The sequence below is a fragment of the Pristiophorus japonicus genome, chromosome 8 (assembly GCF_044704955.1).
Source record: "Pristiophorus japonicus isolate sPriJap1 chromosome 8, sPriJap1.hap1, whole genome shotgun sequence".
Lineage (NCBI taxonomy): Eukaryota > Metazoa > Chordata > Chondrichthyes > Pristiophoridae > Pristiophorus > Pristiophorus japonicus.
Genome location: NC_091984.1, coordinates 28,475,492 through 28,489,570, shown reverse-complemented (window position 1 = coordinate 28,489,570; position 14,079 = coordinate 28,475,492). Strand labels below are relative to the sequence as shown.

Below are 14,079 nucleotides of genomic sequence, written 5' to 3'. Positions count from 1 at the left end.
CTGTAATGGCAGTCGCTCAAGTCACCTTGCAAAACAGAACTGAGGACAACTAGTTTGTGCAGTATCATTGACCCTTCCCTTTAAGCGAGGGAAGCAGTCTCTCATGCTGTTACCAATACGCTCGAAATTGTTCAGTGTTCTGCTGCTACTGCCCCGCTCTGGGACTTTAGCGCCCTAAGAGAAGTGGTTAGCCTTTGATCTAGTGCTCCATTTCCCTCTTGGAACGCTAAAGCTGAATATCGCTAGAGGAGAGAATGATTAGTGCCTGCCGCTACTTTTTCAACTTTTCAAAATTTAACATCCCAACTGGCGCTACCAAATCTCTAGCCCAAGCTTATGTACATGACAATTAAATAAGACAATACCAAATTAAATCCTAGCCAGAAATGCTTCATTATGATATATAGGCTTCTCACTGTAAAGTAATATATAGTGACTATGCAATGTCCCGGTATCGTAGCTATCATCAAAAGTTCTGTTGTAACCCTTTATCCTAGCGCAAAGCCCTCAGAAAAAGGTCATCATGGATTGTTGCGGCTAATGGCAAACTTCATAGCCTACACAGACTTCAGAGCACTGCAATCATTTGTATGTACAGAAATAATCTAGCCATTAATTATTATATCAAATAACAGTTGAGTTGGAGTGAGCTACAAACTGTAATGCAATCTCTGGGTTCAAATGATTTTTACAAAGTGCAAGCTTGGCTCTTACGTTTATGTAATCTTCAGATACTTTGATCATGCTTGTAATATATTCAAACTACAGTCTGTTTTCTTGGACTAGCTGCTACAGTGACGAGGGGGAAAGATTCTCTCTGTGTGCTCGTTATAGAAAAATTCTGACCATGTTTATCAGGCAAAGGTTACTCAGTTTGCTATAAATAGCAAACAGAGAAAATCTTCCCCATATGTGTGTTCATTTGTGTTTGTACAAGGTAACAACCAGAATCAAACAAACCTAATGAAGTGGGGTGGATGAATTAAAAGGTGATGGGGAAAGAAGGTGCTATTCCACATTGTGTCCAATATTCTGGAAAGTGGGAACATTGTCCCACATTAAAGTGTTAGGAACTTGAAAGTTGTCTGAGCCACTTGCAGGTTAGGATCCTCCCAGAAATGGAGCCATAAAAATCTTAGCGCCAGGCTTGTGCCTATAGGCTTTTATTTGTCAGCTTACTATGGTGTGCTGCAGATGCCTGATTTCATTGTCAGTACCACTGGCCTAACTTTAATCACTGTTAAAATCAGAAATACTGCTGAATTTGAAAGTACCTTATTATAGATCCATGTCTGGTTATTGACTTATAGAATAAACTGCCACCCAGCCCAGTGAAAGCTGTGTCAGTAGATTCTTTCAGCATGTCCAGTTTCTGTTACAGACTGTTCTCGGAGTTAGGACCCTAACTGTGGGAATGAGCTTCAAACGGATCTCCCAGACTCTGGGGGGTCCATGAGGGGATTCCAGGGAATTCCTGAGCTCATCAGATTTCCGTCCTTTACTGTATTTCTTGACTAATTTCTGTTGCAGGATATCTATTTCATATATTAAAAATATTTCTGCATGCTTTTCCTGTCAATTTTTTCCTTTAGAAATTTCTATGCCCACATTTAATGGAAAGTGCCCATGTAAAGTTGTTATTGTGTAAATACACCCTCTCCCTAGAGAAAGTGTTGCAACTTTAGTTGCAAGAGTAGTTTATTTTAATATGTACTTTTATATATAAGTTTTCTCTAGTGCTTCCAGCTAGCCAGTTGTTAATAGGACCAGGTACTACTGCTGAAACTATTTGCCTGGAATTTGCGGTCAACAGCGAAGTGAAGGCTTTAGCTGATGACCCCGCAGCATCGCACAAGGATCACGCAATCCCTGTGTCGAGGGCTTCGGGTTTTCTGACCTTTAATTCAAATCAATGGAAGTTAATGGGGATTCCCTGGTGCAAACAGCTGTGATGTCAACAGGCTATCTAAGCAGCCAATCAAAAGGCAGAATTCTCACAGACAGCAAACAAGGAAGTGGGTAAGTTCTTAAAATTCTAACCTTTTAAAAAATATAAGAGAGAACAAAAGAAAGATTGAGGCTTTCACATGGAGAAAAGGCAAACCTGAAATAAAGATGGACAAACCTTTTTTTAAATTCTTTAAAATTAAAATTTTTGTTAAAATGGACAAATTCCACACTGCACAAAATTAGAATTAGTTTTCCAGGCCCTTAACATTTGTTTAGCAGTAATAACACTGTCAAAACTCCCAGTTACACCTAATCCCTTTGGGTCTAACTTTTATTGGGGAATTTAACAGCATACTTACTGCAGAAGAGCCGAAGTTTTCATCAGTTTCCCCGATTTGGCTGATTACACAGATTGCCGGCTGTGTTGGTGGGATGGGGGGCACAGCACAGTCTGTTTTGGAGCCGTCAATGACAGACCACAACTTTGGGATTTCTTAATGCGCCTGCCCCAAATCCCAAAGTTGTGGTCAGTTTTAAAGGCGGAATGACTGCGAATGCTGCCAGTTCGTCGTCATCCTGACCGCAAAGTCCAGATCAATATTTTACAAATCTAGGAGTACACATGGCATATAAACAGAATACATGGCAAGACAGCACTGGGTAACAGTTAACCACTCATGACATTGGGTCCGAGCTCATTCACCTTTAGCATTCACAAGTATGGAACTCGGAGTCACATAGTTTACTTGCTGTGATCCACCTCTACTCATCAATCAGATATTATGCACACAAACAAGTACCTGGTAATCATTCTGTGTGGGATAGTTAAACTCTTCTATGTTCAATTACATATGGTGATATTTAACACCAGCTATAACTTGCCATGAGCTCACTGTTTTTTGCTTTATTCAATTTTTTCCCTGAAAACATTGGGTTGAATTTTCCGTCGTTCTGTTCCACTGGTGGAGCCTCCCATACAACAGGAGGTTCATCAGAAAGTTAGGGGTGCACTGCACCCACGATTTATAATATTAAGCCTCCCACTGCATCTGAGGCCCCACCATTGCTGCCTGATCTTGGAAAACTCTGCCAGGTGTTGCTTGCCGAGGTAAATCCACAGTGCCGGCCTCCCTCCAGTACCTTGCCCAAATAGCTGGCCTTCCAGGCTGAGCCCGGGGTACAATCCACAGTGCCAGCCTCCCTCCAGTACCTTGCCCAAATAGCTGGCCTTCCAGGCTGAGCCCGGGCAGGGAGTGCCAGGAGGCGACTGAATGGTGAGGCCTCATGCTCCAAGCAAGCCCACTCCTGTCCTCACCCAACAGCCACGGGTGCACTTTTCAGCAGGAGTCACTGGAAAGTAATCAGGAGCAGGAACGCTGACCTGATTCTTTTCCCCTTCCCTCACCCACCTCGGGGTACTAAGGCCAGTTGTGGCACCCTGATCTTCACATCAGCGCAGACCAGCATGAAAGCTGAGACCTGCCTGATCTTTATGGTACAGTACCACACTATGAGGCCAGACTTTCCATAAAGGCCCACAACGCCTGATCGCCCGCTGACAAGGACCGCTAACGTTTGGCGAAAAAAGCTGTCGAGAATTTCCATTTTGAAGGTAAAAGTAGAACTGAATGCCCGGCGAGAAAATGAGCTTTGCAGACTCATTCTTGGCGGTTTTCTCGGCGGGTAGGTGCAAAGTTAGACAAATTGGCAGTTGTTACTGGAATGGACAAACTACAGTAAGTAGAAAAATTTAGTCCGAGGCTACGGTTGGGCCTAGGGAGGGGGTAAAACATAATAAAAAAATGTTCATTAAAAAAAATAAACACATACAAACCATTCCCAAGACAGTTTTAATCCTAATCGCCATGTTAAAATTTTTTTTAAATTAAATAACCTTTAACTTACCTTTCTTTGCAGGGAACGCCCTTACCGCCGAGTCCCTCGGCGATCTGGACGTCGGTGGTTGAGGCCAAACTTAGGCCCTGCCGGTTGTTCTCGCCGTTGCACGTGGGCGGTTTGGTCCCGGCAGGCGACTTCAGATGTGGGCGATAACATTCAAAAACTTACATGGAAACTCTCACCAGGCAAGAAACCAGCTGTAACGCCGAGAAAATTGCCGACAGTGAAGCCGAAAGTCTGACCCTATGTGGTGCACTCATCCAGTGAACTACCAGGGGTGCACTGGCATGCATGTAACCACAATGTAACACCACTGTATTACTGTATACACTCAACCTAGATGCACACCTTGACCACAAGGGGCGAACTTGTGGGAGACACTCCTTACCTGATCACACAGGTATAAAAAGGGAGGTCCCACGCAGGGTCATTGTTTTTGGAGTCTTGTGAATAAGGAGTACCTTATCCCCAGAATGTGTCCCGTGTGGTTTCATACTGTAGAGTAAGGACTTTACATTGGCGACGAGAAACGAGAATTCACGACCCACGAGAATGGCCACCAGTAGCACAGAGGAACGGTACTGTGTTGGGGAAGACTGGGACGATTTTGTAGAGAGGCTTCAGCAAAGATTCGTTACGAAACAATGGCTGGGGGATGCAGCAGCCGACAAGCGAAGAGCTCATCTTTTGACCAGCTGTGGACCAAAGACTTACGCGCTCATGAAGGACTTACTAGCACCCGAAAAGCCAGCAGACAAAACCTTTGAAGAACTTAGCAAATTGGTCTGGGAGCACTTCAAACCGGCGAGTAGCATACATATGGCCCGACACAGATTCTACACCCACCGACGTCGTGAAGGACAGAGCATACCGGACTTCATAGCGGACCTCTGGTGTTTGGCCAGCCTCTGTAAGTTCACAGGCGCCTGCAGGGGGGAGATGCTAAGGGACTTCTTTATCGAGGACATCGGTCATGCAGGAATTTTCCGCAAATTAATTGAGACCAAGGATTTGACCTTGGAAGCGGCGGCGTTGATAGCTCAAACTTTCATGGAGGGGAAGGAAGAGACAAAATAATATACGGGCGCAATTCTGCCTCTAACGCGGTGATGGATCAGGGAGTCAACATCATCAATGCGACTCAGAGCCCCGCAGGCAGGCAGGGGCAGTCCGACACTCCCCAGGCAGCAATAGACCCCAGAGTAGGACTTCAACAGAGACAATGGCAGGCTGAACGGACATTCACGCCATCACAGTGGACAATGCGGCCCGGGATGGGGCCATTGACACCCACTAATAGGGTACTTAAGAGCAGTCAAAGGGACAGTCAGCGCGGAATGCCTGGCCATAGTCCCTTTGTTCCCAACAATGGAAACTTTAACTCATGCTGGAGGCGTGGGGGAAAACACTCAGCTAGATCTTGCAGATTTCAACTGTTTGTCTGCAGGAACTGCAATCTCAGTGGCCACTTAGCTCGAATGTGCAGGACGGTCTCCACCTGGACGGTCTGCACCTGGGCAGAATCGGAAACAATGTCCTCGGGGGAGTGTTTGCTAGTGCTGTTGGGGAGGAGTTAAACTAATATGGCAGGGGGATGGGAACCAATGCAGGGAGATAGAGGGAAACAAAAAGGAGGCAAAAACAAAAACAAAAACAGAAAGGAGATGAGGAAAAGTGGAGGGCAGAGAAACCCAAGGCAAAGAACAAAAAGGGCCATTGTACAGCAAAATTCTAAAAGGACAGAGGGTGTTAAAAAAACAAGCCTAAAGGCTTTGTGTCTTAATGCAAGGAGTATCCGCAATAAGGTGGATGAATTAATTGTGCAAATAGATGTTAACAAATATGATGTGATTGGGATTACGGAGACGTGGCTCCAGGATGATCAGGGCTGGGAACTCAACATCCAGGGGTATTCAACATTCAGGAAGGATAGAATAAAAGGAAAAGGAGGTGGGGTAGCATTGCTGGTTAAGGAGGAGATTAAGGCAATAGTTAGGAAGGACATTAGCTTGGATGATGTGGAATCTGCAGGTAGAGCTGCAGAACACCAAAGGGCAAAAAACGTTAGTGGGAGTTGTGTACAGACCTCCAAACAGTAGTAGTGATGTTGGGGAGGGCATCAAACAGGAAATTAGGGGTGCGTGCAATAAAGGTGCAGCAGTTATAATGGGTGACTTTAATATGCACATAGATTGGGCTAACCAAACTGGAAGCAATACGGTGGAGGAGGATTTCCTGGAGTGCATAAGGGATGGTTTTTTAGACCAATATGTCGAGGAACCAACTAGGGGGGAGGCCATCTTCGACTGGGTGTTATGTAATGAGAGTGGATTAATTAGCAATCTCGTTGTGCGAGGCCCCTTGGGGAAGAGTGACCATAATATGGTAGAATTCTGCATTGGGATGGAGAATGAAACAGTTAATTCAGAGACCATGGTCCAGAACTTAAAGAAGGCTAACTTTGAAGGTATGAGGCGTGAATTGGCTGGGATGGATTGGCGAATGATACTTAAGGGGTTGACTGTGGATGGGCAATGGCAGACATTTAGAGACCGCATGGATGAACTACAACAATTGTACATTCCTGTCTAGCATAAAAATAAAAAAGGGAAGGTGGCTCAACCGTGGCTATCAAGGGAAATCAGGGATAGTATTAAAGCCAAGGAAGTGGCATACAAATTGGCCAGAAATAGCAGCGAACCTGGGGACTGGGAGAAATTTAGAACTCAGCAGAGGAGGACAAAGTGTTTGATTAGGGTAGGGAAAATGGAGTATGAGAAGAAGCTTGCAGGGAACATTAAGACGGATTGCAAAAGTTTCTATAGATATGTAAAGAGAAAAAGGTTAGTAAAGACAAACGTAGGTCCACTGCAGTCAGAATCAGGGGAAGTCATAACGGGGAACAAAGAAATGGCGGACCAATTGAACAAATACTTTGGTTCGGTATTCACGAAGGAGGACACGAACAACCTTCCGGTTATAAAAGGGGTCGGGGGGTCTAGTAAGGAGGAGGAACTGAGGGAAATCCTTATTAGCCGGGAAATTGTGTTGGGGAAATTGATGGGATTGAAGGCCGATAAATCCCCAGGGCCTGATGGACTGCATCCCAGAGTACTTAAGGAGGTGGCCTTGGAAATAGTGGATGCATTGACAGTCATTTTCCAACATTCCATTGACTCTGGATCAGTTCCTATGGAGTGGAGGGTAGCCAATGTAACCCCACTTTTTAAAAAAGGAGGGAGAGAGAAAACAGGGAATTATAGACCGGTCAGCCTGACATCGGTAGTGGGTAAAATGATGGAATCAATTATTAAGGATGTCATAGCAGTGCATTTGGAAAGAGGTGACATGATAGGTCCAAGTCAGCATGGATTTGTGAAAGGGAAATCATGCTTGACAAATCTTCTGGAATTTTTTGAGGATGTTTCCAGTAGAGTGGATAAGGGAGAACCAGTTGATGTGGTATATTTGGACTTTCAGAAGGCGTTCGACAAGGTCCCACACAAGAGATTGATGTGCAAAGTTAGAGCACATGGGATTGGGGGTAGTGTACTGACATGGATTGAGAACTGGTTGTCAGACAGGAAGCAAAGAGTAGGAGTAAATGGGTACTTTTCAGAATGGCAGGCAGTGACTAGTGGGGTACCGCAAGGTTCTGTGCTGGGGCCCCAGCTGTTTACACTGTACATTAATGATTTAGATGAGGGGATTAAATGTAGTATCTCCAAATTTGCGGATGACACTAAGTTGGGTGGCAGTGTGAGCTGCGAGGAGGATGCTGTGAGGCTGCAGAGCGACTTGGATAGGTTAGGTGAGTGGGCAAATGCATGGCAGATGAAGTATAATGTGGATAAATGTGAGGTTATCCACTTTGGTGGTAAAAACAGAGAGACAGACTATTATCTGAATGGTGACAGATTAGGAAAAGGGGAGGTGCAAAGAGACCTGGGTGTCATGGTACATCAGTCATTGAAGGTTGGCATGCAGGTGCAGCAGGCGGTTAAGAAAGCAAATGGCATGTTGGCCTTCATAGCAAGGGGATTTGAGTACAGGGGCAGGGAGGTGTTGCTACAGTTGTACAGGGCATTGGTGAGGCCACACCTGGAGTATTGTGTACAGTTTTGGTCTCCTAACCTGAGGAAGGACATTCTTGCTATTGAGGGAGTGCAGCGAAGGTTCACCAGACTGATTCCCGGGATGGCGGGACTGACCTATCAAGAAAGACTGGATCAACTGGGCTTGTATTCACTGGAGTTCAGAAGAATGAGAGGGGACCTCATAGAAACATTTAAAATTCTGACGGGGTTAGACAGGTTAGATGCAGGAAGAATGCTCCCAATGTTGGGGAAGTCCAGAACCAGAGGTCACAGTCTAAGGATAAGGGGTAAGCCATTTAGGACCGAGATGCGGAGGAACTTCTTCACCCAGAGAGTGGTGAACCTGTGGAATTCTCTACCACAGAAAGTTGTTGAGGGCAATTCACTAAATATATTCAAAAAGGAGTTAGATGAGGTCCTTACTACTAGGGGGATCAAGGGGTATGGCGAGAAAGCAGGAATGGGGTACTGAAGTTGAATGTTCAGCCATGAACTCATTGAATGGTGGTGCAGGCTAGAAGGGCCGAATGGCCTACTCCTGCACCTATTTTCTATGGTTCTATGTTTCTAAGTCTGCAACCAGACTAATAAATTAGCACGTATTGAGACACAATTACGGACTTACACTAAAGAAATCATTCCGGTGCTAGGCAGTGCAATGTTGGCTGTCACACACAATGGGTTAGTGAATCGGCTGCCGCTCTGGATTGTCCCGGGCAATGGTCCTGCACTGTTGGGGAGGAGCTGGTTAGCCGAGATGAACTGGAAATGGGGGGATGTTCATGCAATGTCATCTGTGGAGCGATGTTCGTGCTCACAAGTCCTACAACAATTCGATTCACTATTCCAACCTGGCGTCGGGACTTTCAAAGGCATTAAAGTAGTGATTCACATCACCCCGGACGCCAGGCCAGTGCACCACAAAGCCAGAGCAGTGCCGTATGTGATGCGGGAAAAGATCGAGAGCGAATTGGAGCAACTGTTGGAGAGGGCATCATCTCGCCTGTTGAATTCAGCGACTGGACGAGCCCCATCGTTCCGGTCCTAAAAGCGGATGGCTCTGTCAGGATCTGTGGCGACTACAAGGCCACCATCAATACCCGCTCCCGAGAGCAGAGGATCTCTTCGCCACACTGGCAGGCGGCAAGCTGTTCACCAAGTTGGACCTCACTTCAGCCTATATGACCCAGGAACTGGCCGACGAATCTAAACTACTGACCACCATCACCACGCACAAGGGACTGTTCGTTTATAACAGGTGCCCATTTGGCATTCGATCAGTGGCCGCAATTTTTCAACGAAACATGGAAAGCCTGCTTAAATCCATTCCTGGAATGATCGTATTCCAGGATGACATCCTCATCACGGGTCGAGATACCGAGGAACACCTCCACAACCTGGAGGAGGTGCTACGCTGACTGGACCGAGTAGGCCTGCGACTCAAGAAGTCTAAATGTTTGTTCTTAGCTCCCGAGGTTGAGTTTCTGGGCAGGAGGGTTGCTGCAGATGGGATTCGGCCCGTCGAATCCAAAACAGAGGCGCTTCGACGAGCACCCAGGCCCTGCAACACATCGGAGATGCGTTCATTTCTGGGACTGTTGAACTATTTCGGGAACTTTCTGCCGAACTTGAGCACGTTGTTGGAGCTGCTACACGTGCTCCTGCGCAAGAGTTGCGATTGGTATTGGGGGGACTGTCAGGAATGGGCTTTTGATCAGGTGCGAAACCTACTTTGTTCAAACAAGTTGTTGACCCTGTACGACCCTGTAAAAAATTGGTTCTGACATGTGATGCATCGTCCTATGGGGTTGGGTGCATGTTGCAGCAGGGCAATGCTGAGGGTCAACTACAACCTGTGGCTTATGCCTCCGAGTTGCTCTCTCAAGCAGAACGGGGATATGGGATGGTCGAGAAGGAAGCGCTTGCATGTGTCTATGGTGTAAAAATAATGCATCAGTACCTCTTTGGTAGGAAGTTTGAATTAGAGATGGACTACAAGCCATTAACATCCCTGTTGTCAGACAGCAAGGCTGTCAATGCCAACGCATCAGCTCGCATACAGCGATGGGCTCTCATGCTGACTGCTTATGACGACTCCATCCGGCACCGGCCCGGCACTGAAAATTGCGCTGACGCACTCAGCAGGCTTCCACTAGCCACCAATGAGGGGGCAGCAGAGCAAAGCGTCGATGCCTTTGACAGCACAGGCTCCCCCATCACAGCCCGCCAGATCAAAATCTGGAGAAACAGAGACCCCCTCCTATCCCTGATTAAGAAATGTGTCCTGACTGGGGATTGGGCGCCCGCATACGGAGCATGCCCTGAGGGGGTCAGACCATTCCACAGACGGATGGATGAGCTCTCCATCCAAGCCGACTGCCTACTATGGGGCAACCGGATAGTTATGCCCCAGAAGGGCAGGGAGGCATTCATCAGGGAACTTCACAGCGAGCACCCAGGCATTGTGCTGATGAAGGCCATTGCCCCGTCACAAGTTTGGTGGCCTGGAATTGATTCAGACCTGGAACACTGTGTTCGCAGGTGCACGACGTATGCCAGGGAGGCCCCACTCAGCCCGTGGCCCTGGCCCACCAGGCCATGGTCACACATTTATGTTGACTACGCGGGCATTCTGGTTAGTGATAATGGCCCATGTTTCACAAGCTACGAATTCCGAGAGTTTATGTCGGGTAATGGCATCAACCACGTCAGGGCTGCGCCGTTCAAGCCGGCCTCCAATGGTCAGGCGGAACGTGTGGTCCAAATCATTAAGCAAGGTATGCTCAGGATTCAAGGACCCTCCTTACAATGCCGTCTATCACGTTTCCTGCTGGCCTATAGATCCCGACCGCACTCGCTCACGGGGGTCCCGCCCGCAGAGCTACTAATGAAACGGACACTCAAAACTCAGTTGTCCCTCATTCACCCAGTCCTGACCGACATAGTTGAGGGCAAGCGCAAGTCACAAAACGAGTACCATGACCGTAATTCAAGGGGGAGATGTATAGAAATAAATTATCCTGGATTCGTCCTCAATCATGCCATGGGGCCCAAATGGCTTGAGGGCACTGTAATTGACAAAGAGGGGAATATGGTCATCGTGATAAAACTCAACAATGGTCAGATATGCCGTAAGCATCTGGACCAAGTAAAAAAAAGGTTCAGCATCGACACGGAGGAACCTGAAGAAGACCATGAGATGGAGTTCACAACACCGCCAGTGAACGAGCAACAAGAGCAATCAGAAGAATGCACAGTCCCTGCGGTCAGCCCAGACAGGCCGGAATCACCACAGGTGACAGACACTCACGTCAGTGTCCAACAACCAGAACCCCAACTGAGGCACTCCACGAGGGAGCGTAGACCACCTGAAAGACTAAACCTATGATCCCAATAAGACTTTGCGGCGGGGGGGAGGGAGGTGATGTCATGTACATAACCACAATGTATTACTGTATACACTCAACCTAGATGCACACCTTGACCACAAGGGGTGAACTTGTGGGAGACACTCCTTACCTGATCACACAGGTATAAAAAGGGAGGTCCCATGCAGGGTCATCGTTTTTGGAGTCCTGTGAATAAAGATTTAAGGTCACAGAGTGACCTTGTCCCCAGAATGTGCCTCGTGTGGTTTCATACTGTAGAGTAAGGACTTTACATGCACATTTAAAACATGTCAAACACTAACTGACCTTGATGGCTCAGCTAGTCGCTCAACTATACAGACCAGGAAGATGCCAGGTTTGATCCCTGTTCTGTGCTGTGTTGTCTGATCTCAGCCACGGTGGTGATGGGCATGCCACAAGTGTCCTCACTACCCGAGACTAGGGAGGGGAATATTTTTCCAGACTTGCTCCTCACGGCCATGGTCGGGTTACACCTGCTGGAAGTGTAAGTATGCACATCAGTCGAGGACAGGATCCAGTGTCTCTGCAATGCCTCCTGTATGGCTCAGAGACGTGGACCATGTACAATAGACAACTCAAATCACTGGAGAAATACCGCCAACGATGTCTCCGCAAGATCCTGCAAATCCCCTGGGAGGACAGATGCACCAACGTTAGCGTCCTCGACCAGGCCAACATCCCCAGTATCGAAGCACTGACCACACTCGACCAGCTCCGTTGGGCGGGCCACATTGTTCGCATGCCTGACACAAGACTCCCAAAGCAAGCGCTCTACTCGGAACTCCTACTCAGCAAACGAGCCAAAGGTGGGCAGAGGAAACGTTTCAAGGACACCCTCAAAGCCTCCTTGATAAAATGCAACACCCCCACCGAACCTGGGAGTCCCTGGCCAAAGACCATCCTAAGTGGAGGAAGAGCATCTGGGAGGGCACTGAGCACCTCGAGTCCCATCGCCGAGAGCATGCAGAAAGCAAGCACAGGCAGCGGAAGGAGTGTGTGGCAAACCAGATTCCCCTCACACCCTTTCCTTCAACCACTGCCTGTCCCACCTGTGACAGAGACTGTAATTCCCATATTGGACTATTCAGTCACCTAAGAACTCACTTTTAGAGTGGAAGCAAGTCTTCCTCGATTCCGAGGGACTGCTTCTGATGATGATGATAAATGCCCCTATAACTAAATGAGACTGTCTAGACTCGTGAAAGAAGAATTGCCCTTTGGTCAAGATACCCGAGAGCAGCCGGTACCCGTGGAACTGTAGCCCAGCAAGGAGTTAATCTCTTCAGGACTGGAGGAGGGGAGAAAAATTGGTTGAAAAAGGAGAATGGGGAAAAAGCTGGCAGGACGCAGAGGAACACTGATCTAAACGATAGATTTATGTGATTGTGTGAAGACAGCACATTGACAGACATATTAATGACAATACAAAATAGAAGATTTCAATCCAGAAGCCGACATGTAAACATTCTGTTCTAGTGAAATCGTTTAATATCGATCCACTAATGGCTGACAAACTAAACATTGTGCAGTACGTTAACATCATTCATATTAAATGTGACAATGCTTATGAGAGTACATTAGAGTTTTAAATGCAGCCGTTAATAGAGATATATAATTAGATGGCATCGTAGCCAGCAATTGATCCTGGTGGTTGCTCTCACTACAGAAAAAACATGGAAAAATTCGACTGAGCACCAACCGACAACAGACTTCCAGCAGTGTAATGCATGCGTTGGGGGTTATAGTGCACAAAACATTGAAGGACATGACTAGCAAAGTTGCAAAAGTGAACAGGGAGTTAAGATGTATAGCTACGACAAGTAAGTAGAAAACTAGAAACACATGGGTACAAATTGCACACGCACCCCGTTTTGATGTTTTTTACCGCAGCTACGGTGCAAGTCGACTCTCGGGAAATTCCACTTTTTGGTTTTTTCTGTTTTCATCTGGAGGTTGGTCATAATAGGAGTGGTGAGTACACCTAAGGGGCAAAAATGCGGCGGTGACAACAACTGAGGGGTGGAAGTTAGTGGTTCGTATTCACCGCCGCAATGATGTCATCATGGTGCCGCGTCACCACAGCTCTCCCCTTCACTTAAAGGGGAGAGCCTCTGCGCTTTTTAAACTTCGCTCCACTGGGCCACCAGGGAGGGTTTCGGCCGGGCCAGCGGCCTGGCACCCAAGAGGGGCTGGCCGGGGGCATAATTGCCGGCCGACCTGGCAGTCGGTCTACAATAAAAAAATATGGTGGCTGCGGCAGTGGGCCCTCCCCTTTAAGGGAAGCTGCATTGCCACTGCAGAAGGCCACAGCCTCACTGGACCACCGGGGAAAAGCTTGTTTTGGCTCCGCCGGGCGGGCCGAAGATTTCCGGAGGGGAATGTCGCCATCAGGGGGTTAGATCGGCGTTGCACATGGTAATGTCGTGCTTAACACCGACTGGCAGCAGAGGAGCGGTATTGGGGGATTGGGGCACCGCCGGGAAAACTCAGCAGGGCAATTGGGCTATCAGCGGCCATTCCACCAAAAGTCGGCGGCCACTCCACTCCGCAACGTGGCCGCCGATTTGAGGTGGTAACAGGCCTTAAGGGGCAATTTCGGCCCCACAATCTTACATTGGCTCGCCAAATCTAGAATCTTGTACCCAGCTTTGGTCCTCTCACATGGCAGGGGATATTGAAGCTCTGGTAAAGGTTCAGAAGAGGGCCACTGGATTGATACCTAG

General features: G+C 47.5%; 1 protein-coding gene across 3 annotated transcripts in view; it reads right to left on the bottom strand.

Annotated features, from left to right (window-relative positions):
* Window positions 1-14,079, bottom strand: part of LOC139268455 (very-long-chain enoyl-CoA reductase-like) — a 95,661-nt gene that overhangs the window by 76,751 nt on the left and 4,831 nt on the right. Inside the window, exon 2 of one of the 3 annotated variants that reach the window (XM_070886626.1) lies at window positions 11,642-11,832. The exons of 1 other annotated variant lie outside the window; for it this stretch is intronic. The gene's annotated coding sequence lies outside the window, so the exon portion shown is untranslated. The remainder of the gene's footprint in view (window positions 1-11,641; window positions 11,833-14,079) is intronic. One more of the 3 variants, XM_070886627.1, reaches the window with a different exon arrangement.